This window comes from Schistocerca serialis, chromosome 12 (assembly GCF_023864345.2).
Source record: "Schistocerca serialis cubense isolate TAMUIC-IGC-003099 chromosome 12, iqSchSeri2.2, whole genome shotgun sequence".
Taxonomy (NCBI): Eukaryota; Metazoa; Arthropoda; class Insecta; order Orthoptera; family Acrididae; genus Schistocerca; species Schistocerca serialis.
The window spans coordinates 108,019,317-108,043,436 of NC_064649.1; positions in this window are offsets into that span (position 1 = coordinate 108,019,317).

Here is a 24,120-nt window from a genome sequence, read left to right on the forward strand (position 1 = left end):
AGGGCTGTACAAGCAATGATCACACGCAGGGCACAGCGGACACACCAGGAACCGCGGTGTCGGCCGTCGAATGGCGCTAGCTGCGCAGCATTTGTGCACCGCCGCCGTCAGTGTCAGCCAGTTTGCCGTGGCATACGGAGCTCCATCGCAGTCTTCAACACTGATAGCATGCCGCGACAGCGTGGACGTGAACCGTATGTGCAGTTGACGGACTTTGAGCGAGGGCGTATAGTGGGCATGCGGGAGGCCGGGTGGACGTACCGCCGAATTGCTCAACACGTGGGGCGTGAGGTCTCCACAGTACATCGATGTTGTCGCCAGTGGTCGGCGGAAGGTGCACGTGCCCGTCGACCTGGGACCGGACCGCAGCGACGCACGGATGCACGCCAAGACCGTAGGATCCTACGCAGTGCCGTAGGGGACCGCACCGCCACTTCCCAGCAAATTAGGGACACTGTTGCTCCTGGGGTATCGGCGAGGACCATTCGCAACCGTCTCCATGAAGCTGGGCTACGGTCCCGCACACCGTTAGGCCGTCTTCCGCTCACGCCCCAACATCGTGCAGCCCGCCTCCAGTGGTGTCGCGACAGGCGTGAATGGAAGGACGAATGGAGACGTGTCGTCTTCAGCGATGAGAGTCGCTTCTGCCTTGGTGCCAATGATGGTCGTATGCGTGTTTGGCGCCGTGCAGGTGAGCGCCACAATCAGGACTGCATACGACCGAGGCACACAGGGCCAACACCCGGCATCATGGTGTGGGGAGCGATCTCCTACACTGGCCGTACACCACTGGTGATCGTCGAGGGGACACTGAATAGTGCACGGTACATCCAGACCGTCATCGAACCCATCGTTCTACCATTCCTAGACCGGCAAGGGAACTTGCTGTTCCAACAGGACAATGCACGTCCGCATGTATCCCGTGCCACCCAACGTGCTCTAGAAGGTGTAAGTCAACTACCCTGGCCAGCAAGATCTGCGGATCTGTCCCCCATTGAGCATGTTTGGGACTGGATGAAGCGTCGTCTCACGCGGTCTGCTCGTCCAGCACGAACGCTGGTCCAACTGAGGCGCCAGGTGGAAATGGCATGGCAAGCCGTTCCACAGGACTACATCCAGCATCTCTACGATCGTCTCCATGGGAGAATAGCAGCCTGCATTGCTGCGAAAGGTGGATATACACTGTACTAGTGCCGACATTGTGCATGCTCTGTTGCCTGTGTCTATGTGCCTGTGGTTCTGTCAGTGTGATCATGTGATGTATCTGACCCCAGGAATGTGTCAATAAAGTTTCCCCTTCCTGGGACAATGAATTCACTGTGTTCTTATTTCAATTTCCAGGAGTGTATTTGTTGTGAAGTGTCTGCGTGTAGCAGAATTCATTTACAGGCTGCCCCAGAGTGAATGCTCAGCATTCTGAGATATGACAGGAACGATTATCTGAAGCAAAAAAATTTCATGTGGGTGTATGCCATATTCCGAAAGGTCTCAGATATAGCACACACTTAATGTACGTTGAAGAGCCAAAGAAACTTGTACACCTGCCTAATATCGTGTAGGTCCCTCGTGAGCACGCAGAAGTGTCGCAACACGACGTGGCGTGGACTCGACCAATGTCTGAAGAGGTGCTGGAGGGAACACACACCATGCATTCTCGAAGGCTATCCCCGAATCTGTAAGAGTACGAGGGGGTGGAGATCTCTTCTGAACAGTACGTTGCTAGGCATGCCAGACGTTCTCAATAATGTTCATGTCTGGTGAGTTTGGTGGACAGCGGAAGTGTTTAAACTCAGAAGAGTGTTCCTGTAGCCACTCTGTAGCAATTCTGAACGTGTGGGGTGTCGCATTGTGCTGCTGGAGTTGCCAAAGTCCGTCGAAATGCACAATGGACACGATTTGATGCAGGTGATCAGACAGGATGGTTACTTTTTTTGTCATCAGTCTACTGACTGGTTTGATGCGGCCCGCCACGAATTCCTTTCCTGTGCTAACCTCTTCATCTCAGAGTAGCACTTGCAACCTACGTCCTCAATTATCTGCTTGACGTATTCCAACCTCTGTCTTCCCCTACAGTTTTTGCCCTCTACAGCTCCCTCTAGTACCATGGAAGTCATTCCCTCATGTCTTAGCAGATGTCCTATCATCCTGACCCTTCTCCTTATCAGTGTTTTCCACATATTCCTTACCTTATCAGTCCACCTAATTTTCAACATTCGTCTATAGCACCACATCTCAAATGCTTCGATTCTCTTCTGTTCCGGTTTTCCCACAGTCCATGTTTCACTACCATACAACGCTGTACTCCAGACGTACATACTCAGAAATTTCTTCCTCAAATTAAGGCCGGTATTTGATATTAGTAGACTTCTCTTGGTCAGAAATGCCTTTTTTGCCATAGCGAGTCTGCTTTTGATGTCCTCCTTGCTCCGTCCGTCATTGGTTATTTTACTGCCTAGGTAGCAGAATTCCTTAACTTCATTGACTTCGTGACCCTCAATCCTGATCTTAAGTTTCTCGCTATTCTCATTTCTACTACTTCTCATTACCTTCGTCTTTCTCCGATTTACTCTCAAACCATACTGTGTACTCATTAGACTGTTCATTCCGTTCAGCAGATCATTTAATTCTTGTTCACTTTCACTCAGGATAGCAATGTCATCAGCGAATCGTATCATTGATATCCTTTCACCTTATATTTTAATTCCACTCCTGACCCTTTCTTTTATTTCCATCATTGCTGCCTCGATGTACAGATTGAAGAGTAGGGGCGAAAGGGTACAACCTTGTCTTACACCCTTCTTAATACGAGCACTGCGTTCTTGATCGTCCACTCTTATTATTCCCTCTTGGTTGTTGTACATATTGTATATGACCCGTCTCTCCCTATAGCTTACCCCTACTTTTTTCAGAATCTCGAACAGCTTGCACCATTTTATATTGTCGAACACTTTTTCCAGGTCGACAAATCCTATGAAAGTGTCTTGATTTTTCTTTAGCCTTGCTTCCATTATTAGCCGTAACGTCAGAATTGCCTCTCTCGTCCCTTTACTTTTCCTAAAGCCAAACTGATCGTCACCTAGCGCATTCTCAATTTTCTTTTCCATTCTTCTGTATATTATTCTTGTAAGCAGCTTCGATGCATGAGCTGTTAAGCTGATTGTGCGATAATTCTCGCACTTGTCAGCTCTTGCCGTCTTCGGAATTGTGTGGATGATGCTTTTCCGAAAGTCAGATGGTATGTCGCCAGACTCATATATTCTACACACCAACGTCAATAGTCGTTTTGTTGCCACTTCCCCCAATGATTTTAGAAATTCTGATGGAATGTTATCTATCCCTTCTGCCTTATTTGACCGTAAGTCCTCCAAAGCTCTTTGAAATTCCGATTCTAATACTGGATTCCCTATCTCTTCTAAATCGATGCCAGTTTCTTCTTCTATCACATCAGACAAATCTTCACCCTCATAGAGGCTTTCAATGTATTCTTTCCACCTATCTGCTCTCTCCCCTGCACAGTGCACAGTGGAATTCCCGTTGCACTCTTAATGTTACCACCGTTGCTTTTAATGTCACCAAAGGTTGTTTTGACTTTCCTGTATGCTGAGTCTGTCCTTCTGACAATCATATCTTTTTCGATGTCTTCACATTTTTCCTGTAGCCATTTCTTCTTAGCTTCCCTGCACTTCCTATTTATTTCATTCCTCAGCGACTTGTACTTCTGTATTCCCGATTTTCCCGGAATATGTTTGTACTTCCTCCTTTCATCAATCAACTGAAGTATTTCTTCTGTTACCCATGGTTTCTTCGGAGCTACCTTCTTTGTACCTATGTTTTCCATCCCAACTTCTGTGATGGCCGTTTTTAGAGATGTCCATTCCTCTTCAACTGTACTGCCTACTGCGCTATTCCTTATTGCTGTTACTTACGTGTTACCTATCAGACTCGTATCTAGACGTATCAGGGGTCCCATATCACTCCAACTGCACACGTCCCACACCATTACAGAGCCTCCACCAGCTTGAACAGTCCCCTGCTGACATGCAGGGTCCATAGATTCATGATGCCGTCTAGTACCCGTACACGTCCAACCGCTCGATACAATAACATGTTTCCAGTCATCAACAGTCCAATGTCGGTATTGACGGGCCCAGACGAGGCATAAAGCTTTGTGTCATGTACTTATCAAGGATACACGAGCGGGCCTACGGCTCTGAAAGCCCTTATCGATGATGTTTCGGTGAATGGTTCTTAAGCTGACACTTGTTGATGGTCCAGCATTGTAATCTGCAGCAATTTGCGGAAGGGTTGCACTTCTGTCACGTTGAACGGTTCTCTTCAGTCGTCATTGGCCCCGTTCTTGCAGCGATGTCGGAAAAAATGGTTTGTAATGGCTCTAAGCACGATGGGACTTAAAATCTGAGGTCATCAGTCCCCTAGACTTAGAACTACTTAAACCTAACTAACCTAAGGACATCACACACATCCATGCCCGAGGCACGATTCGAACCTGCGACCGTAGCAGCAGCGCGGTTCCGGACTGAAACGCCTAGTACCGCTCGGCCACAGCGGCCGGCTGATGTCGGAGATTTGATGTTCTACCCGATTCCTGATATTCACGGCAGACTAGTGAAATGGTCTTACCCGCTTCATCGGTACCAGGAGATGCTATGTCCCATCGTTCGTGCGCTGACGGTAACACCACATTCAGACTCACTTAAACTCACTTAAATCTTGATGACCCGCCATGGTAGCAGCAGTAACTGATCTAACAACAGCGCCGGGCACTTGTGGTCTTATACGGTACTGGTGCTGCCGACCTTAGCGCCGTATTCCGCCTGTTTACATATCTCTATATTTGCATATCTCTTTTTGGATACACATGCGGATACCAGGGTACCGGGATTAACCGAGCGGTCTGGGACGCTGCAGTCATGGACTGTGTGGCTAGTCCCGGGGGGGGGGTTCGAGTCCTTCCTCGGGCACTGGTGTGTGTGTTTGTCCTTAGGATAATTTAGGTTAAGTAGTGTGTAAGCTTAGGGACTGATGACCTTAGCAGTTAAGTCCCGTAAGATTTCACACACATGTGAACATTTTGAACCAGGGTACAACAGTCAGTAAACACTAGAAGCAGCATTTGTTGTTGTTGTGGTCTTCAATCCTGAGACTGGTTTGATGCAGCTCTCCATGCTACTCTATCCTGTGCAAAGTTCTTCATCTCCCAGTACCTACTGCAACCTACATCCTTCTGAATCTGCTTAGTGTATTCATCTCTTGGTCTCCCTCTACGATTTTTACCCTCCACGCTGCCCTGCAATACTAAATTGGTGATTCCTTGATGCCTCAGAACATGTCCTACCAACCGATCCCTTCTTCTGGCCAAGTTGTGCCACAAACTTCTCTTCTCCCCAATCCTATTCAATACTTCCTCATTAGTTATGTGATCTACCCATCTAATCTTCAGCATTCTTCTGTAGCACCACATTTCGAAAGCTTCTATTCTCTTCTTGTCCAAACTATTTGTCGTCCATGTTTCACTTCCATACATGGCTACACTCCATACAAATACTTTCAGAAATGACTTTCTGACACTTAAATCTATACTGGATGTTAACAAATTTCTCTTCTTCAGAAACCCTTTCCTTGCCATTGCCAGTCTACATTTTATATCCTCTCTATTTCGACCATCATCAGTTATTTTGCTCCCCAAATAGCAAAACTCCTTTACTACTTTAAGTGTCTCATTTCCTAATCTAATTCCCTCAGCATCACCCGACTTAATTCGACTACAATCCATTATCCTCGTTTTGCTTTTGTTGATGTTCATCTTATATCCTCCTTTCAAGACGCTATCCATTCCATTCAACTGCTCTTCCAAGTCCTTTGCTGTCTCTGACAGAATTACAATGTCATCGGCGAACTTCAAAGTTTTTATTTCTTCTCCATGGATTTTAATACCTACTCCGAATTTTTCTTTTGTTTCCTTCACTGCTTGCTCAATATACAGATTGAATAACATCGGGGAGAGGCTACAATCCTGTCTTACTCCCTTCCCAACAACTGCTTCCCTTTCATGTCCCTCGACTCTTATAACTGCCATCTGGTTTCTGTACAAATTATAAATAGCCTTTCGCTCCCTGTATTTTACCCCTGCCACCTTTAGAATTTGAAAGAGAGTATTCCAGTCAACATACAAATTATAAATTAAAAAGTTCCAGTTTTCAACTCATTCGGCTCTGAGCATCACCGTGTACGTCACATTACAGCTGTTGTACAGTTTACAGTAAAAGTTTGAGTTTACGACCGCCCACTTCATTGTATTTGTGCACTCTTCGAGGAGAATTTTGCTTTGCTTGTCTGAGCGCCCCTGCACGTTCGCCAATGCGGGGCTCAGCGCCCATGATGCAACCAAGTGGTTCATCTCCTGTATTCACCTTTCGTCTGTACACCTCAGGCTTCATCCAACTCCGTAAGCAAAAATCTACTGCTGTTGTGGGTTGGCAGGAGAGCCAACACCGGGTAATAGAGGAAGCCGAAAGGCACGCGTCTTAGCTCACGCAGGCTGGCGTGAGGTCTGGAACAGGACAAGGAAATTAGAATTTAGAAAAAAACGGACGTAGCTGGTGGAATACTTAACTTTAATCCATTAATGGTGAGCGTCGCTCCTGAATGGACTCAGTATCAATAGTAACTGGTATTGGCGCCTTGCTAGGTCGTAGCAAATGACGTAGCTGAAGGCTATGTTAAACTATCGTCTCGGCAAATGAGAGCGTATTTTGTCAGTGAACCATCGCTAGCAAAGTCGGCTGTACAACTGGGGCGAGTGCTAGGAAGTCTCTCTAGACCTGCCGTGTGGCGGCGCTCGGTCTGCAATCACTGATAGTGGCGACACGCGGGTCCGACGTATACTAACGGACCGCGGCCGATTTAAAGGCTAGCACCTAGCAAGTGTGCTGTCTGGCGGTGACACCACAATTGCCGTAATGTCTGGCGATGTTGGTGGGCAGTTAATTTTACTACCAAGACCAATCCGGTGATTCGGGTAAGTACGATTGAGATGTTCCCTCACACGTCTGGTAAAATGTGTTCATGCTCGGGAAACGTGCGAAGTTGGGCTATGCCCGTATGAAGTTTTCTGTTTCAAATGAGCGTTCCTGTCATATCCATGAATACTGACCATTCTTCTTGGGACACCACGTATGTAAATAAATAACATTCGAGATCCAAGAAATTGACGTCGTAATCTAATAGTGGGACGAGCCTCATTCCCAATAGTAGTAATTCAACGTAGTAATCAACATAGTTCACCAATCAGAGAGAACAAATATTTTCACTATAGCCATCTAACCAAAGTCGCTACATGCAGATAACAGTAATTTGTACTGGGCGACTCATGTGCGATAATAAGCTATCAAAAAGTTGTTAAGGAAAGCCAAACAGTAAACTAACCTTACGAAAAATGCGCTTCAAAAAGTTGTTTCTTACATACCTGTAAGAGAATAAGGAAAAAATGTTATATTGTGACATATCTGCAAATATTAGACTGTTAAGACGTATTTTGCACGCACACGACAGACATATGTATTATGCGCCATTGAGGATAATTCACAAATGAAAAGAAGCAAAATGCGTGTGGCCAAAAAACTAATAGCCTTTCGTTTATGTGCACTGACAGACGACATCTCCAAGGAGATAATAATAATAATAATTATTATTATTATTTAAAAATGAACACACCACCATTTGACTGTATTGTTGTTTACTTAATTACGACCCAGGTTTCGGTCCTTTATGCGGTTTTCAAGTGATGAAGTTTATGTCATTAACGTATGTTGCAGGACATCAAGCTCAAAACTGGCCACAAATTAAGAAAAATATTGGCTCCTCACGCGATGCGAGATTTAAAATTACCACATTGTAAAGCGTAATGACGTGCTCCCTCTATTATTTACTGTACTTTTTACCAGTAATGACGTGCTGCCAGTATTATTTACTGACTTTTTTACAATAAATTAAGAAAAATGTTGGCTCCTCACGAAATGCGAGATGTAAAATCACCACATTGTGAAAAGTAATGACATGCTCCCACTATTATTTACAAAACTTTTTACTAAAAAGTGATGACGTGCTCCCATTGTTATTTACTGAACTTTTTACAGTATCGTCATTTCACATCTGGAATTTCGTGGGGAGCCAATATTTTTCCTTATTTATGGTCAACTTTGACATCGATGTCCTGCAACATATGTCAGTGACATAAACTCAGTCACTTAAAAATGGCATAAAGGGCGGAAAGCTGGGTCGTAATTAAATAAACAACAAGACAATAAAATGGCGGTGTGTTCATTTGAAAATTATTTTTTGACTATTGCTCAGCAGCATCAAAAACTGTTTATAATAATTATTATTCTTATAATAATGGCAAGGTGATACGTCAATAGCACCATCTACTAGTTGTTGATAAAACGATTGTAGGCGACATTCTCACCGTAGCTTCATCTCTTCTTCGTTTGCTGCGTTCAGACGCGAGGCCAACAGAGAAGACGGGCATCTTGATGTTACCGTCAGTCAAGGAAGGGTGTCTTCTCTCACACGTCGCGCTGAGTTTGTTCCAAACGCTACGGCAGCGGGCAACTTCTTGCTGGCGTGCGACTCTTGGAACACGATACCTTGCATCATATGTCCGTCGGGCGGGGAGTTTTATCAGCAGCGAGGAGGAAACTCGCAACGGCCTTAACACGCTCAGAAACGACTACACGAAAGCGGTAGGTATCTGTCTGTATACACACACACACACACACACACACACACACACACACACACCATCACTGGTTCCTAGCCAAACACACTACATGCAGCTCAAAACATGTAAGGGCTGTCCCAAGAGTATATGCCTAACATTCGATGAAAAGAGCACTGAAAGACCTGAGTCGAAACAAGGCCCCGCGAGTAGACAACATTCCATTAGAACTACTGACGGCCTTGGGAGAGCCAGGCCTGACAAAACTCTACCATCTGGTGAGCAAGATGTATGAGACAGGCGAAATACCCTCAGACTTCAAGAAGAATATAATAATTCCAATCCCAAAGAAAGCAGGTGTTGAGAGATGTGAAAATTACCGAACTATCAGTTTAATAAGTCACAGCTGCAAAATACTAACGCAAATTCGTTACAGACGATTGGAAAAACTGGTGGAAGCCGACCTCGGGGAAGATCAGATGGATTCCGTAGAAATGTTGGAACACGTGAGGCAATACTGACCTTACGACTTATCTTAGAAGAAAGATTAAGGAAAGGCAAACCTACGGTTATAGCATTTGTAGACTTAGAGATAGCTTTTGACAATGTTGACTGGAATACTCTCTTTCAAATTCTAAAGGTGGAAGGGGTAAAATACAGGGAGCGAAAGGCTATTTACAATTTGCACAGAAACCAGATGGCAGTTATAAGAGTCGAAGGGTATGAAAGGGAAGTAGTGGTTGGGAAGGGAGTGAGACAGGGTTGTAGCCTCTCCCCGATGTTATTCAATCTGTATATTGAGCAAGCAGTAAAGGACACAAAACAAAAATTTCGAGTAGGTATTAAAATCCAGGGAGAAGAAATAAAAACTTTGAGGTTCGCCGATGACATTGTAGTTCTGTCAGAGACAGCAAAGGACTTGGAAGAGCAGTTGAACGGAATGGACGATGTCTTGAAAGGAGGATATAAGATGAACATCAACAAAAGCAAAACGAGGATAATGGAATGTAGTAGAATTAAGTCGGGTGGTGCTGAGGGAATTAGATTAGGAAATGAGACACTTAATGTAGTAAATCAGTTTTGCTATTTGGGGAGCAAAATAACTGATGACGGTCGAAGTAGAGAGGATACAAAATGTAGACTGGCAATGGCAAGGAAAGCGTTTCTGAAGAAGAGAAACTTGTTAACATCGAGTATAGATTTAAGTGTCAGGAAGTCGTTTCTGAAAGTATTTGTATGGAGTGTAGCCATGTATGGAAGTGAAACATGGACGATAAATAGTTCGGACGAGAAGAGAATAGAAGCTTTCGAAATGTGGTGCTACAGAAGAATGCTGAAGATTAGATGCGTAAATCACATAACTAATGAGGAGGTGTTGAATAGGATTGGGGAGAAGAGAAGTTTGTGGCACAACTTGACTAGAAGAAGGTATAGGTTGGTAGGACATGTCCTGAGGCGCCAAGGGATCACAAATTAACATTGGAGGGCAGCATGGAGGGTAAAAATCATAGAGGAAGGCCAAGAGATGAATACACTAAGCAGATTCAGAAGGATGTAGGTTGCAGTAGGTACTGGGAGATGAAGGAGCTTGCACAGGTTAGATTAGCATGGAGAGCTGCATCAAACCAGTCTCAGGACCGAAGACCACAACAACAAACAACGATGAAAAGCGGATAGAAGAAGAGGACAGTGTTAAGTTCTTGGGATTACAGCCTGATATTCAACTGGGAGGAGCACACCACAGAACTGCTGGAGCGTCTTAACAAATCTCTATTTGCAATGCGAATTGTGTCTGAGATAGGGGATATAAAAATGAAAGAGCTGGCATGCTAAGCTTACTTTCATTCCATAATGTCATATGGGATTATTTTTGTGGCAATTCATCAAGCCAAGCTAAAGTTTTCCGGGCACAAAAACGTGCAGTAGCTGTTACATGTGGTGTGAACTCAGGAACATCCTGCAGAAGCCTGTTTAGGGAATTAGGGATACTAATTACTGCTTCTCAATATATTTATTCCTTAAAGAAATCTGTCATTAAATATATATCACTTTTTCAAACTCAACCAACAGCTCAATTCATGGAATCAATACTAGAAATAATAGTAATTTTCACAAGGATTTAAAGTCACTTAGTCTTGTACAAAAAGGTGTGCATTATTCAGGAACACACATTTTCAATAACTTGCCAGCAGCCATAAAAAGCTTAACAACCAATGAAATTCAGTTTAAGAGAAGCCTAAAGGATTTATTGGTGGCCATCTCCTACTCCATTGATGAATTTCTCAGTAGAACCAAGGGATTTATATATATATATATATATATATATATATATATATATATATATATATATATATATATATATATATATTGAGAGGCACCCACATGCCTTGCTCATACTGTGGCATCAAGCAGTCAGGCCTGCAAGATGAGTGGTCTGCCAAGCGAGTGGATTCATTCTTATTTATCGAGTAACATGAACTCTAGTACTCACAATTAAGTTACAAGTTATCCTCCTATATGATTAATACGCAACGGAATCACGCATCTGACTATCAGTAATTTACAGAACTCTGACTGTACACTACACACTGGCAATACCACATTTCCTTTTTGTCTTTTATTTAACGGCTTTTGTCAACACGTGGCCACCGCACTGAATATGAATGGCGCACACATTATAAATTCAGGACATTATGACAACATACAATTCGAAGAAAAAGTCCACCAATCTTTTTCTTTTCACTATCTTATTTATTCCGATAAATTCTCTAACCTAAACACACAAATTCTACAACCTACAACAATAACACAAGAGAAATTCCGCCCAGTGGGCATGGCTTTACAATGGTGAATCTCTATATTATAGTCTCGTAATTATTTTTAACGCTACAGTGCACTTTCTGGATAGGATGGTGGATCTTTTATTATACCTCACACTTCGACTCTCACAATCATCATCACTAAACTTTCCTCCAGACCGAGCGCTACCGAAGGAACAAGCATAACCCACTAATCTTTTGAAACTACCTCGCTACTCTCCCATGCAAACCACACATACCCAAATTACATGACATACACCACACTACAACATGAAATACTACACAGAGAATAGTCACAACATTATCACTTTCAGCTTTCCCACTTCAATTAATATTTATCCCATTTTCACACGACACTGCCCCACTTCATAATTCCACTTTCCTACTATGAACTCTGGAGATATATGCACGTCTTCCTGTGCAATGCAAGCCAAGTGGCGTTGCTGGATAGACGGCCGACTCACCTTGCTTCTCTCTCAGAGTTTGAATCTAGCGTCACACGGAATCATATCACACAAGGTAACATTAAGAACATATTCATCACACACGCGAGTCCTCAACTGATACCGTGGACGAGTACTTCTCTTTATCTTTTGTCTCATACACAGTTTGAGACTCACACAGTACTCACCACGTGGAAGTACTCGTCTCTAATTTCAAGTCCTGCACACGCCATTTCTTAAATATTTCATCTTATGGTACACACGCTATTTCTTAAATATTTCAACTTATTGTACACACGCTAGTAATTCAGCTTAACTTAAGCACACGGAAGTATTTCAACTTATTGCTACACGTGGTTTCATTGTGACCGTTGGTCACTTCCGAAGATTACTACAGTCCCTTTAATATTACCTGCCTCACATTTAATTCTCCCCACAAAAGTTCCTAAAATAGAGAAATTATTATTTCAAACTACTCTTAAATATTCCACATGCATACCATGTCTCCACTCTTTCATCATTACGGAGCACAACTAAAACAGGTCTTAACAGCACAAGATCCAGCGGCAGAGTGCTGAAACATGGCCATTCTCTAGGTCCTCTCCCATCTCTGTCGAGGTGGGGGAAGCACCTTGCTACCTTATTGGTCAGCCACATTTCAGGCGCTCAAAGCTCTGGTAAATTTCATCTCTTTGGTCCCACCATAGTTGGCCAAAGGATCGTCTCAAAGATGATCATATATTCACATTCACTATCTGTGGTTAGCAGACGACCATACATTCATTCATTTCACAGATCTCACCAAACTGGATGTAGGGATTTACTTTGTGGGAGTGCACATGTTATCAATTAAATAAATAAATTGTCATTCTTTCCCACACTGGTATCCGGCTTCGCTGTATTAATTGAAATTGAGTTATTTTACAAAAAAAAGTGTTGTTCTGACAAAAATAATGAAGTATGTTGTACCTATTTTCAATGTCGGGTGGTACTATACCCTTTCAATATATATAAAAGTAGAATATAACATCTGCACAATTTCAGTGCAGTAATGTGTTCATTGTAAATAAGTATTTAGTAGATGTATTACACGTTTATTACCCTATAAATAAATAAAAACTTTTTTTATTTTAAATTCAGTGCATTAGTATTTGTTAAATGATTCTTTCATATAGCGTTCATTAAAAAATGACGACCCTGCCACTTGGGACCTGTGGAATGACACATTAGCTTATTTGTTTGAGTTGTAAATATTTGTCATGTATTGTTGTTTTTCTGACTTGTTCTACATCCTGGAGGACCTCCTCACTACGGATCAATTGGAACGAAAATAAATCTAATCAAATCTAATCTAATAACCGTGTTAAGACCGTTGTTCCGACCATCCGATCGGCCACAATCGATACGCCAGCTATCACAGTTCGAGGAACGCGTTGCCGTCTGATCTCCTATCCCTTTCCCGCCAGAACCAGTTCTTGCACAACGCTGCGTCATGTGTGGAACACCCTGTGGTTCGTTTTCAATGAAACGACTTTGCATACTAGGCCGCATGCCATGAAACACTAAAACGAATAAAATTGTCGATGTTTCGAGCGTCTTTGCAGCGGTCTTCTTCAGGACGACTGAGAGCTGGATTCTGGTGATGTCTTCCCCTGTATTTCGGTTGTTTGGTGACTACCTACGTCACATTCTGGGATGTCATCGGACAATTCAAAGTAATGTTTGCTGTGGATGGGTGCTCGAACGGCAGGCTATTGTCAGTGATACGCTGGAAAGTGACTAAAAGATAATCACAGGAATACAGCCATTTCTCGCCCTGAAGAAGATCACTGCCAAGATGGCCGGAACGTCGGCATTTAACGTGGGTCACTTCAAAAGAAATGCAGAGTATTTTTGTAAAAATACAGTTTTCGTTCTGCATGTGTGACAGTTTTACAGTGTGTAGATACATCCTTCCCGCTTGTTTCCAAACTTAGTTCAACCTGTTCCCGTGCGTGGCGCCGTCACAGCATGTCTTCAAGATGGCTGCTACACTTGTTCGTCAGAAGCAACGTGCTGTCATAGAATTCCTGTGCTGACAGTGGAAAACATCCACAAGAGGTTGAAAAAGGTATACGGAGATGCTGCTGTCGATCGCAGTACAGTTAGTCGGTGGGCAAGCAGGTTACGTGACGAAAGCGGGCAAGGCAGTATTGAGGATTGTCCTCGCAGCGGCAGGCCTCGTACTGCACACACTCCAGACAATGTGCAGAGAGTTAACGAATTGGTGACTGCTGGCAGACGGATCGCAGTGAACGAATTGTCACGCTACGTTGGGATGGGGGAATGAAGTGTTTGAAGAATACTGAAAGAGGTGGCGTTAAAAAAGGTTTGTGCCAGGTGCGTTCCCAGAATGTTTACAGTGGCTCACAAAGAAACAAGAAAAACGGTATGCAGCGAACTTTAGGAACAATATGAGAATGGTGGAGATGAATTTATTGGAAGAATTGTGACAGGTGATGAAACATAGCTCCATCATTTTTCACCAGAGACGAAGTGGCAATCAATGGAGTGGCATCGTGCAAATTCACCCAAGAAAAAAAATTCAAAACCACACATTCTGCTGGAAACGTTATGGCTACGGTGTTTTTCGATTCCGAAGGACTCTTGCTTGTGGACATCATGCCAAGTGGAACCACCAGAAATTCTGTTGCATATGTGACGACACTGAAGAAACTTCAAGCTCGACTGTGTCGTGTTCGACCACATCGGCAAAAGCAGGATGTTTTGCTGTTGCATGGCAATGCACGGCCACATGTCAGTCAAAAAACCGTGGAAGCGATCACAAATCTCGGATTGACAACACTGACACACCCGCTTTACAGTCCTGACCTGGCTCCGTGTGACTATCATCTCTTTGGGATACTGAAAGATTCTCTCCGTGGAACATAGTTTGAAGATGATGACTCCCTTGTGCACGCTTCCGAAGAATGGCTGCAACAGGTTGGTCCAGAATTTTACCGTGCGGGTATACAGGCGCTGGTTCCAAAATGGCGTAAGGCAGTTGAGAGGGATGGAAATTATGTGGAGAAACGAAAATATTGTTCGTAAAGGGTGTGTCTACACACTGTAAAACTTTCAAACATGTAGAATAAAAGATGGATTTAAAAAAAATAGTGAGCATTTCTTTTGAAGTAATTGTCTTAATGTTTCATAATGCCAACGGCTTTGCTGCAGTGGTAACACCAGTTCCCGTCAGATCACCCAAGTTAAGCGCTGTCGGGCTGGGCTAGCACTTGGATGGATGACCAACCAGTCTGCACAGCGCTGTTGGCAAGCGGGGTGCACTCAGCCGTTGTGGGGCAAACTGAGGAGCTGCTTGACTGAGAAGTAGCGGCTCCGGTATCCGAAACTGACATACGGCCGGGAGAGCGGTGTGCTGACCACATGCCCCTCTGTATCCACACCCAGTGGCGCCTGTGGACTGAGGATGACACGGCGGCCGGTCGGTACCTTTGGGCCTTCATGGCCTGTTCGGGCGGAGTTTTAGTTTTTTAATGTTTCACAATGACGCCTCGTAACACTCAAAATGGTTTTATTCACTTTGACACTGGCCGTAGAAGCCTACAAATTTATACTCTGTGGTTCGTTTAATGCCACAGCAAGAGTAAATTTGGTAATTGGTACGTCTCTTCGAAGCAGTAAAAAGGTATGTAATTATATTTAAGTTTAGTCCACTGAGATATTTCGATAGTCGCACAAGAAGCCTTTTCTGTTCTGCAATGAATATGTGTTTTTTTACTCTTTAAATTTTCTTATTTTTTAGCGTCTATGTCACAAGTTATATTACAGAATACGATGGTAAACTATTGTTATTGAATGTGTAGGCAAGAAAATGATATCACACATGTGTAATTGTTGTCGAACATATATATATATATATATATATATATATATATATATATATATATATATATATATATACTGGGTGATCAATACGTCAGTATAAATTTTAAAACTTAATAAAGCACGGAATAATGTGGATAGAGAGCTAAAAATTGACCCACATGCTACGAATGACATGGGTTTTTATTAGATGCAGGTTGCAGGATGGCGCTCCACCCCATATTGGTAGACGTGTGAAAGATCTCTTGCGCGCGTCGTTTGGTGATGATCGTGTGCTCAGCCGCCACTTTCGTCATGCTTGGCTTCCCAGGTCCACAGACATCAGTCGGTGCGATTATTGGGTTTGGGGTTACCTGAAGTCGCAAGTGTATCGTGATCGACCGACATCTCTAGGGATGCTGAAAGACAACATCCAATACCTCACCATTAACTCCGGACATGCTTTACAGTGCTGTTCACAACATTATTCCTCGACTACAGCTATTGTTGAGGAATGATAGTGGACATATTGAGCATTTCCTGTAAAGAACATCATCTTTGCTTTGTCTTACATTGTTATGCTAGGTGATCAGATGAAGCGCCATCTGTCTGAAATTTTTTTAACTTTTGTATTTTTTTGGTTCTAATAAAACCCTATGTCATTCCAAGCATGTGTGTCAATTTGTACCTCTCCATTATTCCGTGATTTATTCAGTTTTCAAATTTATACTTACTTTTTGATCACCCGGTATGTCAGAAAAGGAGTCGATGTATTTGTATCAAATATTTTGTTGTTTGTTTATATTTTTGCCCCCAGCATTCACTTTTGTAGAGAGTATGAGGAACTTTGCAGATAACTGTTTTGGAACATTTCAGAACCTGTTGCCTTTTTAAATGCATTTACTGTTTAATAGCTCAGTGTTTCCGTTCTATTTTTCAGCACAATTGTTTAGCTACTAAAGATTAATTTGAATTTACTGTGATCTTCTTAACTCTCGAAACTAATCGTCGTACAGTTTTATACAGCTCATGTCCCTATTGCAGCAGCTCCCAAACTTCTCCCAGGCATACTCTTTCCAAACCCGTCTCCGTCCTTCGTGATCCCATTTTTGTTTTAAATTACGATTCTAGACTAAAGCAGTGAAGACCGGAACCTGTCCGGGTGCTGAAGTTCGGAATTCAGCCAAGTTCATAGGAATGGAAAACTCCCTGCACTGTAAGTACAAACAGCTCATTGTATTAATCTATTTTCTTATTAAATAATTCTCATGATAAAAACTAATCATTATTTTTTTGTTTTGGAACAGCTTTTTATCCATTAGTACTAACCATAATTACATAACAAAGAGTTTTCTATTTCAGTTGTAAATCATTCTCTGTGCTTCGTGGGTATGTTTGTAACCTAAGGGAAATCATTACTGGTAGCTATTTTTGTGAATGTATATATCTATATTAAATATGTCTGTTACATGTGGGCCCTACACTTCGGACTGATTCCGTTGAAACGTCTAATCATTAAGTCGAGCCAAAAAATTTAGAAGTGACAACATCTAACAGGTAATGGTGTGGAAACTATCTTCAAGAACGCGTACACCATAATTTCTCTACCACGCAATCACTGGGGCTTATAACGGATCTTTTACGTTGGCATAATTTATTTTATTTTTTGTTAGATGTTTTCGTTAAATAGCTGAATAAATTGTAATTAGGAATAATTTAATGAAGCAGAGTAGAGAAGATAAAGTCAAAGAGATGTTCATTGGGCGGACATTGTCGTAATGTAACGTCATTGCGTTGTTCGGTTGTTAAAACAAGTCGTTTGTGTTCCGTTCTGCTGTTCGGTCGTGCGCGTATCTGAAAGGAATTAATTCTGGGACTATAATAAACTTTCACATAATAGTTACGATTCGATGTTCCGACAAAAGGGGTCAACGTCAGTGTTAATTTGAATTGTGGGCGACAGGATTAGTTTTGACAGATACGTGAAAACGGACGTAACGTAAGTTGTTCGCATATCATCCTTGAACGTGACTTTTTATTAACGATTGCGGGCTCATCATGATTAGGATCAATCCCTCTTTCCTCCTAGATGGTGATCATTCATTAAAATTAACGTCATAAGAAAAAGGACTATTAATAAAAGTGATGTTAAATGAAAATTAAACGTTATTCCGTTAGTGTGGAACCGACGTAATATCGCTGAAATGACATTGATATATAATTTGTGTTAAATACCGAACTGAGATAGGAAGTAAATTGAAATTAATGAACATTTGATAATGAGACTATATAAGCAGAAGCGCTTAAGGTTTCTGTTCTCTAAAATGACAAAATAGGTACGAACTTTAACTCAATAGTCGACATTATGTATTGCAAAGACATTAGCATTTCATACTTATTTTGACGACGCGCTGTTAAACAAAGTACCGTTGAGTGTCTGTACGAGTAATAAAATTAAATCTAAAAATATAATTAATAACGGCGAACTCCGCTTTAACAAACTGTATTGCGTGTCGTCATCGGGCAATAACTGCTCAGCCCTGGAGACTTGTGTGGTGAAATTAGAAGTCGGGCATATAAAACAAACTTAAAAATCCATTCAAGCTGCAGTGGAGTCGGCACAACACGACGTGGGCAGGTGTAGGCTACACTTGTCTGGTATGAGAAGTTCCCGGAGGGGGGAAGCACTGGGGGCAGAACCGCACAATAACTCTGGGTTCGGAGAGGGCGGCGGTGGGGTGGGTGGACTGCTATGGCCTGTTGTGGGGTTGTGAACCACTGAGTGCTACGGCGGGACGAAGCCTCTCCGTCGTTTCTAGGTCCCCTGTTTAAATACACAATACACACAAAACACAAGGGTGTGGAAAACTTTAGGCGGAACACCATTTTTAGGCTTTCTCAATCTAGGAACTCCTGCTTGCACCCAAGAAGCGGAAATCGTTGATATCAGCAGTATTCTAATTATTTGGTCCATTTATATGGAAACAGTGATGATGCTTAAGTGCAAGGTAGTCAACCTGATGTACGGAACCCCGTGTTCGGAAACAACTGAGTCGGAAGCTATCAGCGAAACAAGGGAAAATTTAAAATATCACTTTGGTCTTTCGTCCAAGGTAAAAATTGCGGGTACCTACAGATTCTTCCGTATTGACTTCATTCATGTCGAGAAGTTGCACAGGGCGCAACTTCACGCATGTCATCGGTGGACACAGGGTCAAACAATTTGTGAAACTGTACTAGCTTTTTCAAATATTTGACCATGTGCGGCTTCGTATTATGTGCCTGTTCAACACAGACTGTGTTTGATATGTCTAAGACAAATTTTGATTGACGACAGATTTGATAAGGTGGCAGACGTTCCTAGTGTTGATGTTTCGCGTATTTAACGAGAAAGCGTTTTATTACAGTATATCTCACCCTATCATGCATTTGGACAACTGTGGGAACTGCGATCAAGGATGAAAGCAAAATACTATTCGCAATAACAAGAATGGTTGGATGTCTCATTTCTCCCACCCATAGGCTATACAGGGTGTCACAAAAAGGTACGGCCAAACTTTCAGGAGACATTCCTCACACACACATAAAGAAAATATGTTATGTGGACATGTGTCCGGAAACGCTTAATTTCCATGTCAGAGCTCATTTTAGTTTCGTCAGTCTGTACTCTACTTCCTCGATTCACCGCCATGATTTCACACGGGATACTCTACCTGTGCCGCTAGAACATGTGCCTCTACAAGTACGACACAACATGTGGTTCATGCACGATGGAGCTCCTGCACATTTCAGTCGAAGTGTTCGTACGCTTCTCAACAACAGATTCGGTGACCGATGGATTGGTAGAGGCCGACCAATTCCGTGGCCTCCACGCTCTCCTGACCTCAACCCTCTTGACTTTCATTTATGGGGGCATTTGAAAGCTCTTGTCTACGCAACCCCGGTACCAAATGTAGAGACTCTTCGTGCTCGTATTGTGGACGGCTGTGATACAATACGCCATTCTCCAGGGCTGCATCAGCGCATCAGGGATTCCATGCGACGGAGGGTGGACGCATGTATTCTCGCTAACGGAGGACATTTTGAACATTTCCTGTAACAAAGTGTTTGAAGTCACGCTGGTGCGTTCTGTTGCTGTGTGTCTCCATTCCATGATTAATGTGATTTGAAGAGAAGTAATAAAATGAGCTCTAACATGAAAAGTAAGCGTTTCCGGACACATGTCCACATAACATACTTTCTTTCTTTGTGTGTGAGGAATGTTTCCTGAAAGTTTGGCCGTATCCTTTTTTTAACACTCTGTATACGAGCGTCACGCCTAAAGAAATGCACACTATTTTTCTTAAAAATCCGTATTTTATTCTACATGTTTGGAAGTTTTACAGTGTGTAGATACATCCTTTAGGAACAATATTTTCGTTTCTCCACATAATTTCCATCCCTCTCAACTGCCTTACGCCACCTTGGAGCCAGCGCCTGTATACCCGCACGGTAAAATTCTGGACCAACCTGTTGCAGCCATTCTTCGGAAGCGTGCACAAGGGAGTCATCATCTTCAAACTATGTTCCACGGAGAGAATCTTTCAGTTTCCCAAAAAGATGATGGTCACATGGAGCCAGGTCAGGACTGTAAGGCGGTTGTTTCAGTGTTGTCCATCCGAGCTTTGTGATCGCTTCCACGGTTTTTTGACTGACATGTGGCCGTGCATTGTCGTGCAACAGCAAAACAACCTGCTTTTGCTAATGTGATCGAAGACGACTCAGTCGAGCATTAAGTTTCTTCAGTGTCGTCACATATGCATCAGAATTTATGGTGGTTCCACTAGGCACGATGTCCACAAGCAAGAGTCCTTCGGAATGGAAAAACACCGTAGCCATAACTTTTCCAGTAGAAGGTGTGGTTTTGAATTTTTTTTTCTTGGGTGAATTTGCATGATGCCACTCCATTGATTGTTTCACTGTCTCTGGTGAAAAATGATGGAGCTATGTTTCGTCACCTGTCACAATTCTTGCAAGAAATTCATCTCCACCATTCTCTTACCGTTCAAAAAGTTCGCTGCATACCGTTTTTCTTGTTTCTTTGTGAGCAACTGTCAACATCCTGGGAACCCACCTGGCACACACCATTTTTAACACCAACACTTTCAGTATTCTGCAAACACTTGCTTCCCCTATCCCAACGTAGCGTGACAATTCGTTCACTGCGATGCATCTGTCAGCAGTCACCAATTCGTTAACTCTCTGCACATTGTCTGGAGTGTGTGCAGTACGAGGCCTGCCGCTGTGAGGACAATCCTCAATATTGCCGTGCCCGCTTTCATCACGTAACCTGCTTGCCCACCGACTAACTGTACTGCGATCGACAGCAGCATCTCCGTACACCTTTTTCAACCTCATGTGGATATTTCCCACTGTCTCGTTTTCACAGCACAGGAATTCTATGACAGCACGTTGCTTCTGACGAACGTCAAGTGTAGCAGCCATCTTGAAGACATGCTGTGACGGCGCCACTCACGGGAGCAGGTTGAACTAAGTTTGAAAACAAGCGGGAGGGATGTATCTACGCACTGTAAAACTTTCACACATACAGAATTAAAACTGTATTTTTACAAAAATAGTGTGCATTTCTTTTTGGAGTGACCCTAGTATTATGCTGGCCATGCACAACATACAAGTTGGAGTGCCACAAAGTAAAAGAAATCGACACTCTCCGGTTACTGCGTGCATGAAATGCCTTCTCTGTATTCCTAGCTATTCCCACTGGTGTCAAAACTCGTCGAGACAGCGTAACGACTGCTTCAAAACTGAGGTTAAATTTCACAAGCGTGTTTGGTGCCTGGGTGCGCTCGTTTTACAAACTCGTGGGAGAAGGACAGTGAATATGACAAAGACTTGGGATCGTTACCAGGAATTTTTGCAATTATCGCTTTCTATAAATGATGTCATTTTCGCTTGTAACTTCTGAATGGACAGTATAGTTCGTTCACATTTATTATAGCCATTTATTTATGTATTACTCTTCACATTTTCTTGTGGTTCCTCACATAACACTAGCTTCTGATGTGTGGATAATTATTTTGTTCATGAATACTGTATGATTTGCGGCGGCCAAGCAATACGGAAAGGGACTCTTGTGAGGCCTTTGATTGTCAAAAACTGTAAGTTAAACTGCAAGCAGAGAGGAACAGAAACAAGCAGAGATGGACACAGCTAAGTAAATATATTTTTATTAAGTTACTGGTGGTTTCTAGCACATATACCTTTACGCCAACACATAAGTAAACATTTTAACCTAAAAAAGAATATACGGGGATGCAAAGATAATATTTTTCAGTGGATATCGATCTGTGAATTTAAGTAAAATGAACAATTATAAAAGCTATAATGATATTTTTGTTGATTATTTAAGCAGAATGGAGAAATGTAAAGGACTTTGACACCCTTCCTCTCTTAAGTAATATCATTTGTAATTATATGTAGCAATTTTGTTTAGAAAATGTATGAGAAGAACGAAACGATGGTGTTTAAAACAGACCTTTGCGTCCGCATATTGTCTGTTATGCTACTGAAGTGTACCTTTGAGGAAGTTGTGTTTGATCCGCATCCAATATTATTTTCAGTCGTTCTCTTGCTGACATTTCATCGAAAGCGAATAATAACATCCATTAGATACCAGTCAGAAAGACAAATTTACTCAAATAAAGGTAGTAACGCATAGTGCACGAGTTCAGTTTTCCTTTCTTGACGAAGTCGCATATTTCCGCTTCAATAGGAAACATAACACAACAACAAAAAAGAATAAATTAGTTTTCCATGCTGCTCGTTGTTGTTGTTATGGTCTTCAGCCCAAAGACTGGTTTCATGCAACTCTCCATGCTACTCTATCTTCTGCAAGCCTCTTCATCTGTGGCCGAGCGGTTCTAGGCGCTTCGGTCTGGAACCGCGCTGCTGCTACGGTCGCAGTTTCGAATCCTGCCTCGGGCATGGATGTGTGTGATGTCCTTAGGTTAGTTAGGTTAAAGAAGTCCTAAGTTCTAGGGGACTGATGACCTCAGAAGCTGTCCCATAGTGCTCAGTGCCATTTGAACCATATTTGTGTTCATCTCTTGGTCTACTTCTATGATTTTTCCCGTCCACTCTACCCCCCCCCCCATACTAAATTGGTGACCCCTTGATGCCTCACAACGTCTCCTGCCAACCGATCCCTTCTTCTAGTCAAGTTGTGCCACAAATTCCTCTTCTCCCCAATTCTGTTCAATACCTCCTCATTAGTTACGTAATCTACCCATCTAATCTTCAGCATTCTTCTGTAGCGTCACATTTCGAAAGCTTCTATTGTCTTCTTGTCTAAAGCATTAACACTGAACGAAAATGTCAAAGCATAATTTTTATGCCGAAACGTAGCATGGGTATCAAGATCACCAATCCACCAGATTCTCGCCGAGTCCGTGAGCTGTTGCGTTGAGGAGTCATTCAAAGAGCAGTGTTGCATTGGGTCGCCTTGAAGAGTACGTTCGAACCTCTGTCGGTGTAAACGGAATTGCTGCTTTGCCTTCGCTGACCTTGAAAGTTACGTCGTCCTCTGGTGACGTCACTAGCACAGTTTGCTGCGCGCCACGCGTAATTTGCAGGAAGGCGGAAATTTCGCCGTGTTTCTGGAATTTGTGCCGACGGCAATCGCTGCGTGTAACGACCGCTGGAGTGCAGTTTTATGGCAGGAGGGAAGCAGTTTGTGGTGGGTTGAGGGGGGGGTGCGGTCTAGACGACGGCGTCGTTACGACTGGGGACTGCTGCCAGCAAAACACACTCCCATTACGCTCGTACGATGCCTGTTGCCGCGACGTAAGGGAATGGGCAGGACCGTCAAGCGACGTTTTTTAACTGCTCTACTATTGCAAAAGATTTGTTGGCTTTAAAGAAGACGAGAATGGGAGGGTGGGTTGTTAGCAGCGATGCGAAGTAATTTTTTTGTATTACGTTTGTCATAACTAACCCTAGAACAATAAAGGGGAGGGGAAATGTTGCATTGCTTCTAAACCAACGTAAACATAGCTGTTCCACATTTTTTTCAAAGCAAGTCCTAATTTATAGGTTATACAGTAGTTAATTGGAATTATTACATCTCCAAAATAAGAAATTAAGTACAAAATTAACTGTTTTATATCCCACTGCATTCGTGAGTGTTACGATTGTTTAGTAATAGAAAACTGACCTGGGTGAAAGTTTACGATAATACAAGGAAATATCGGTGCAGTAA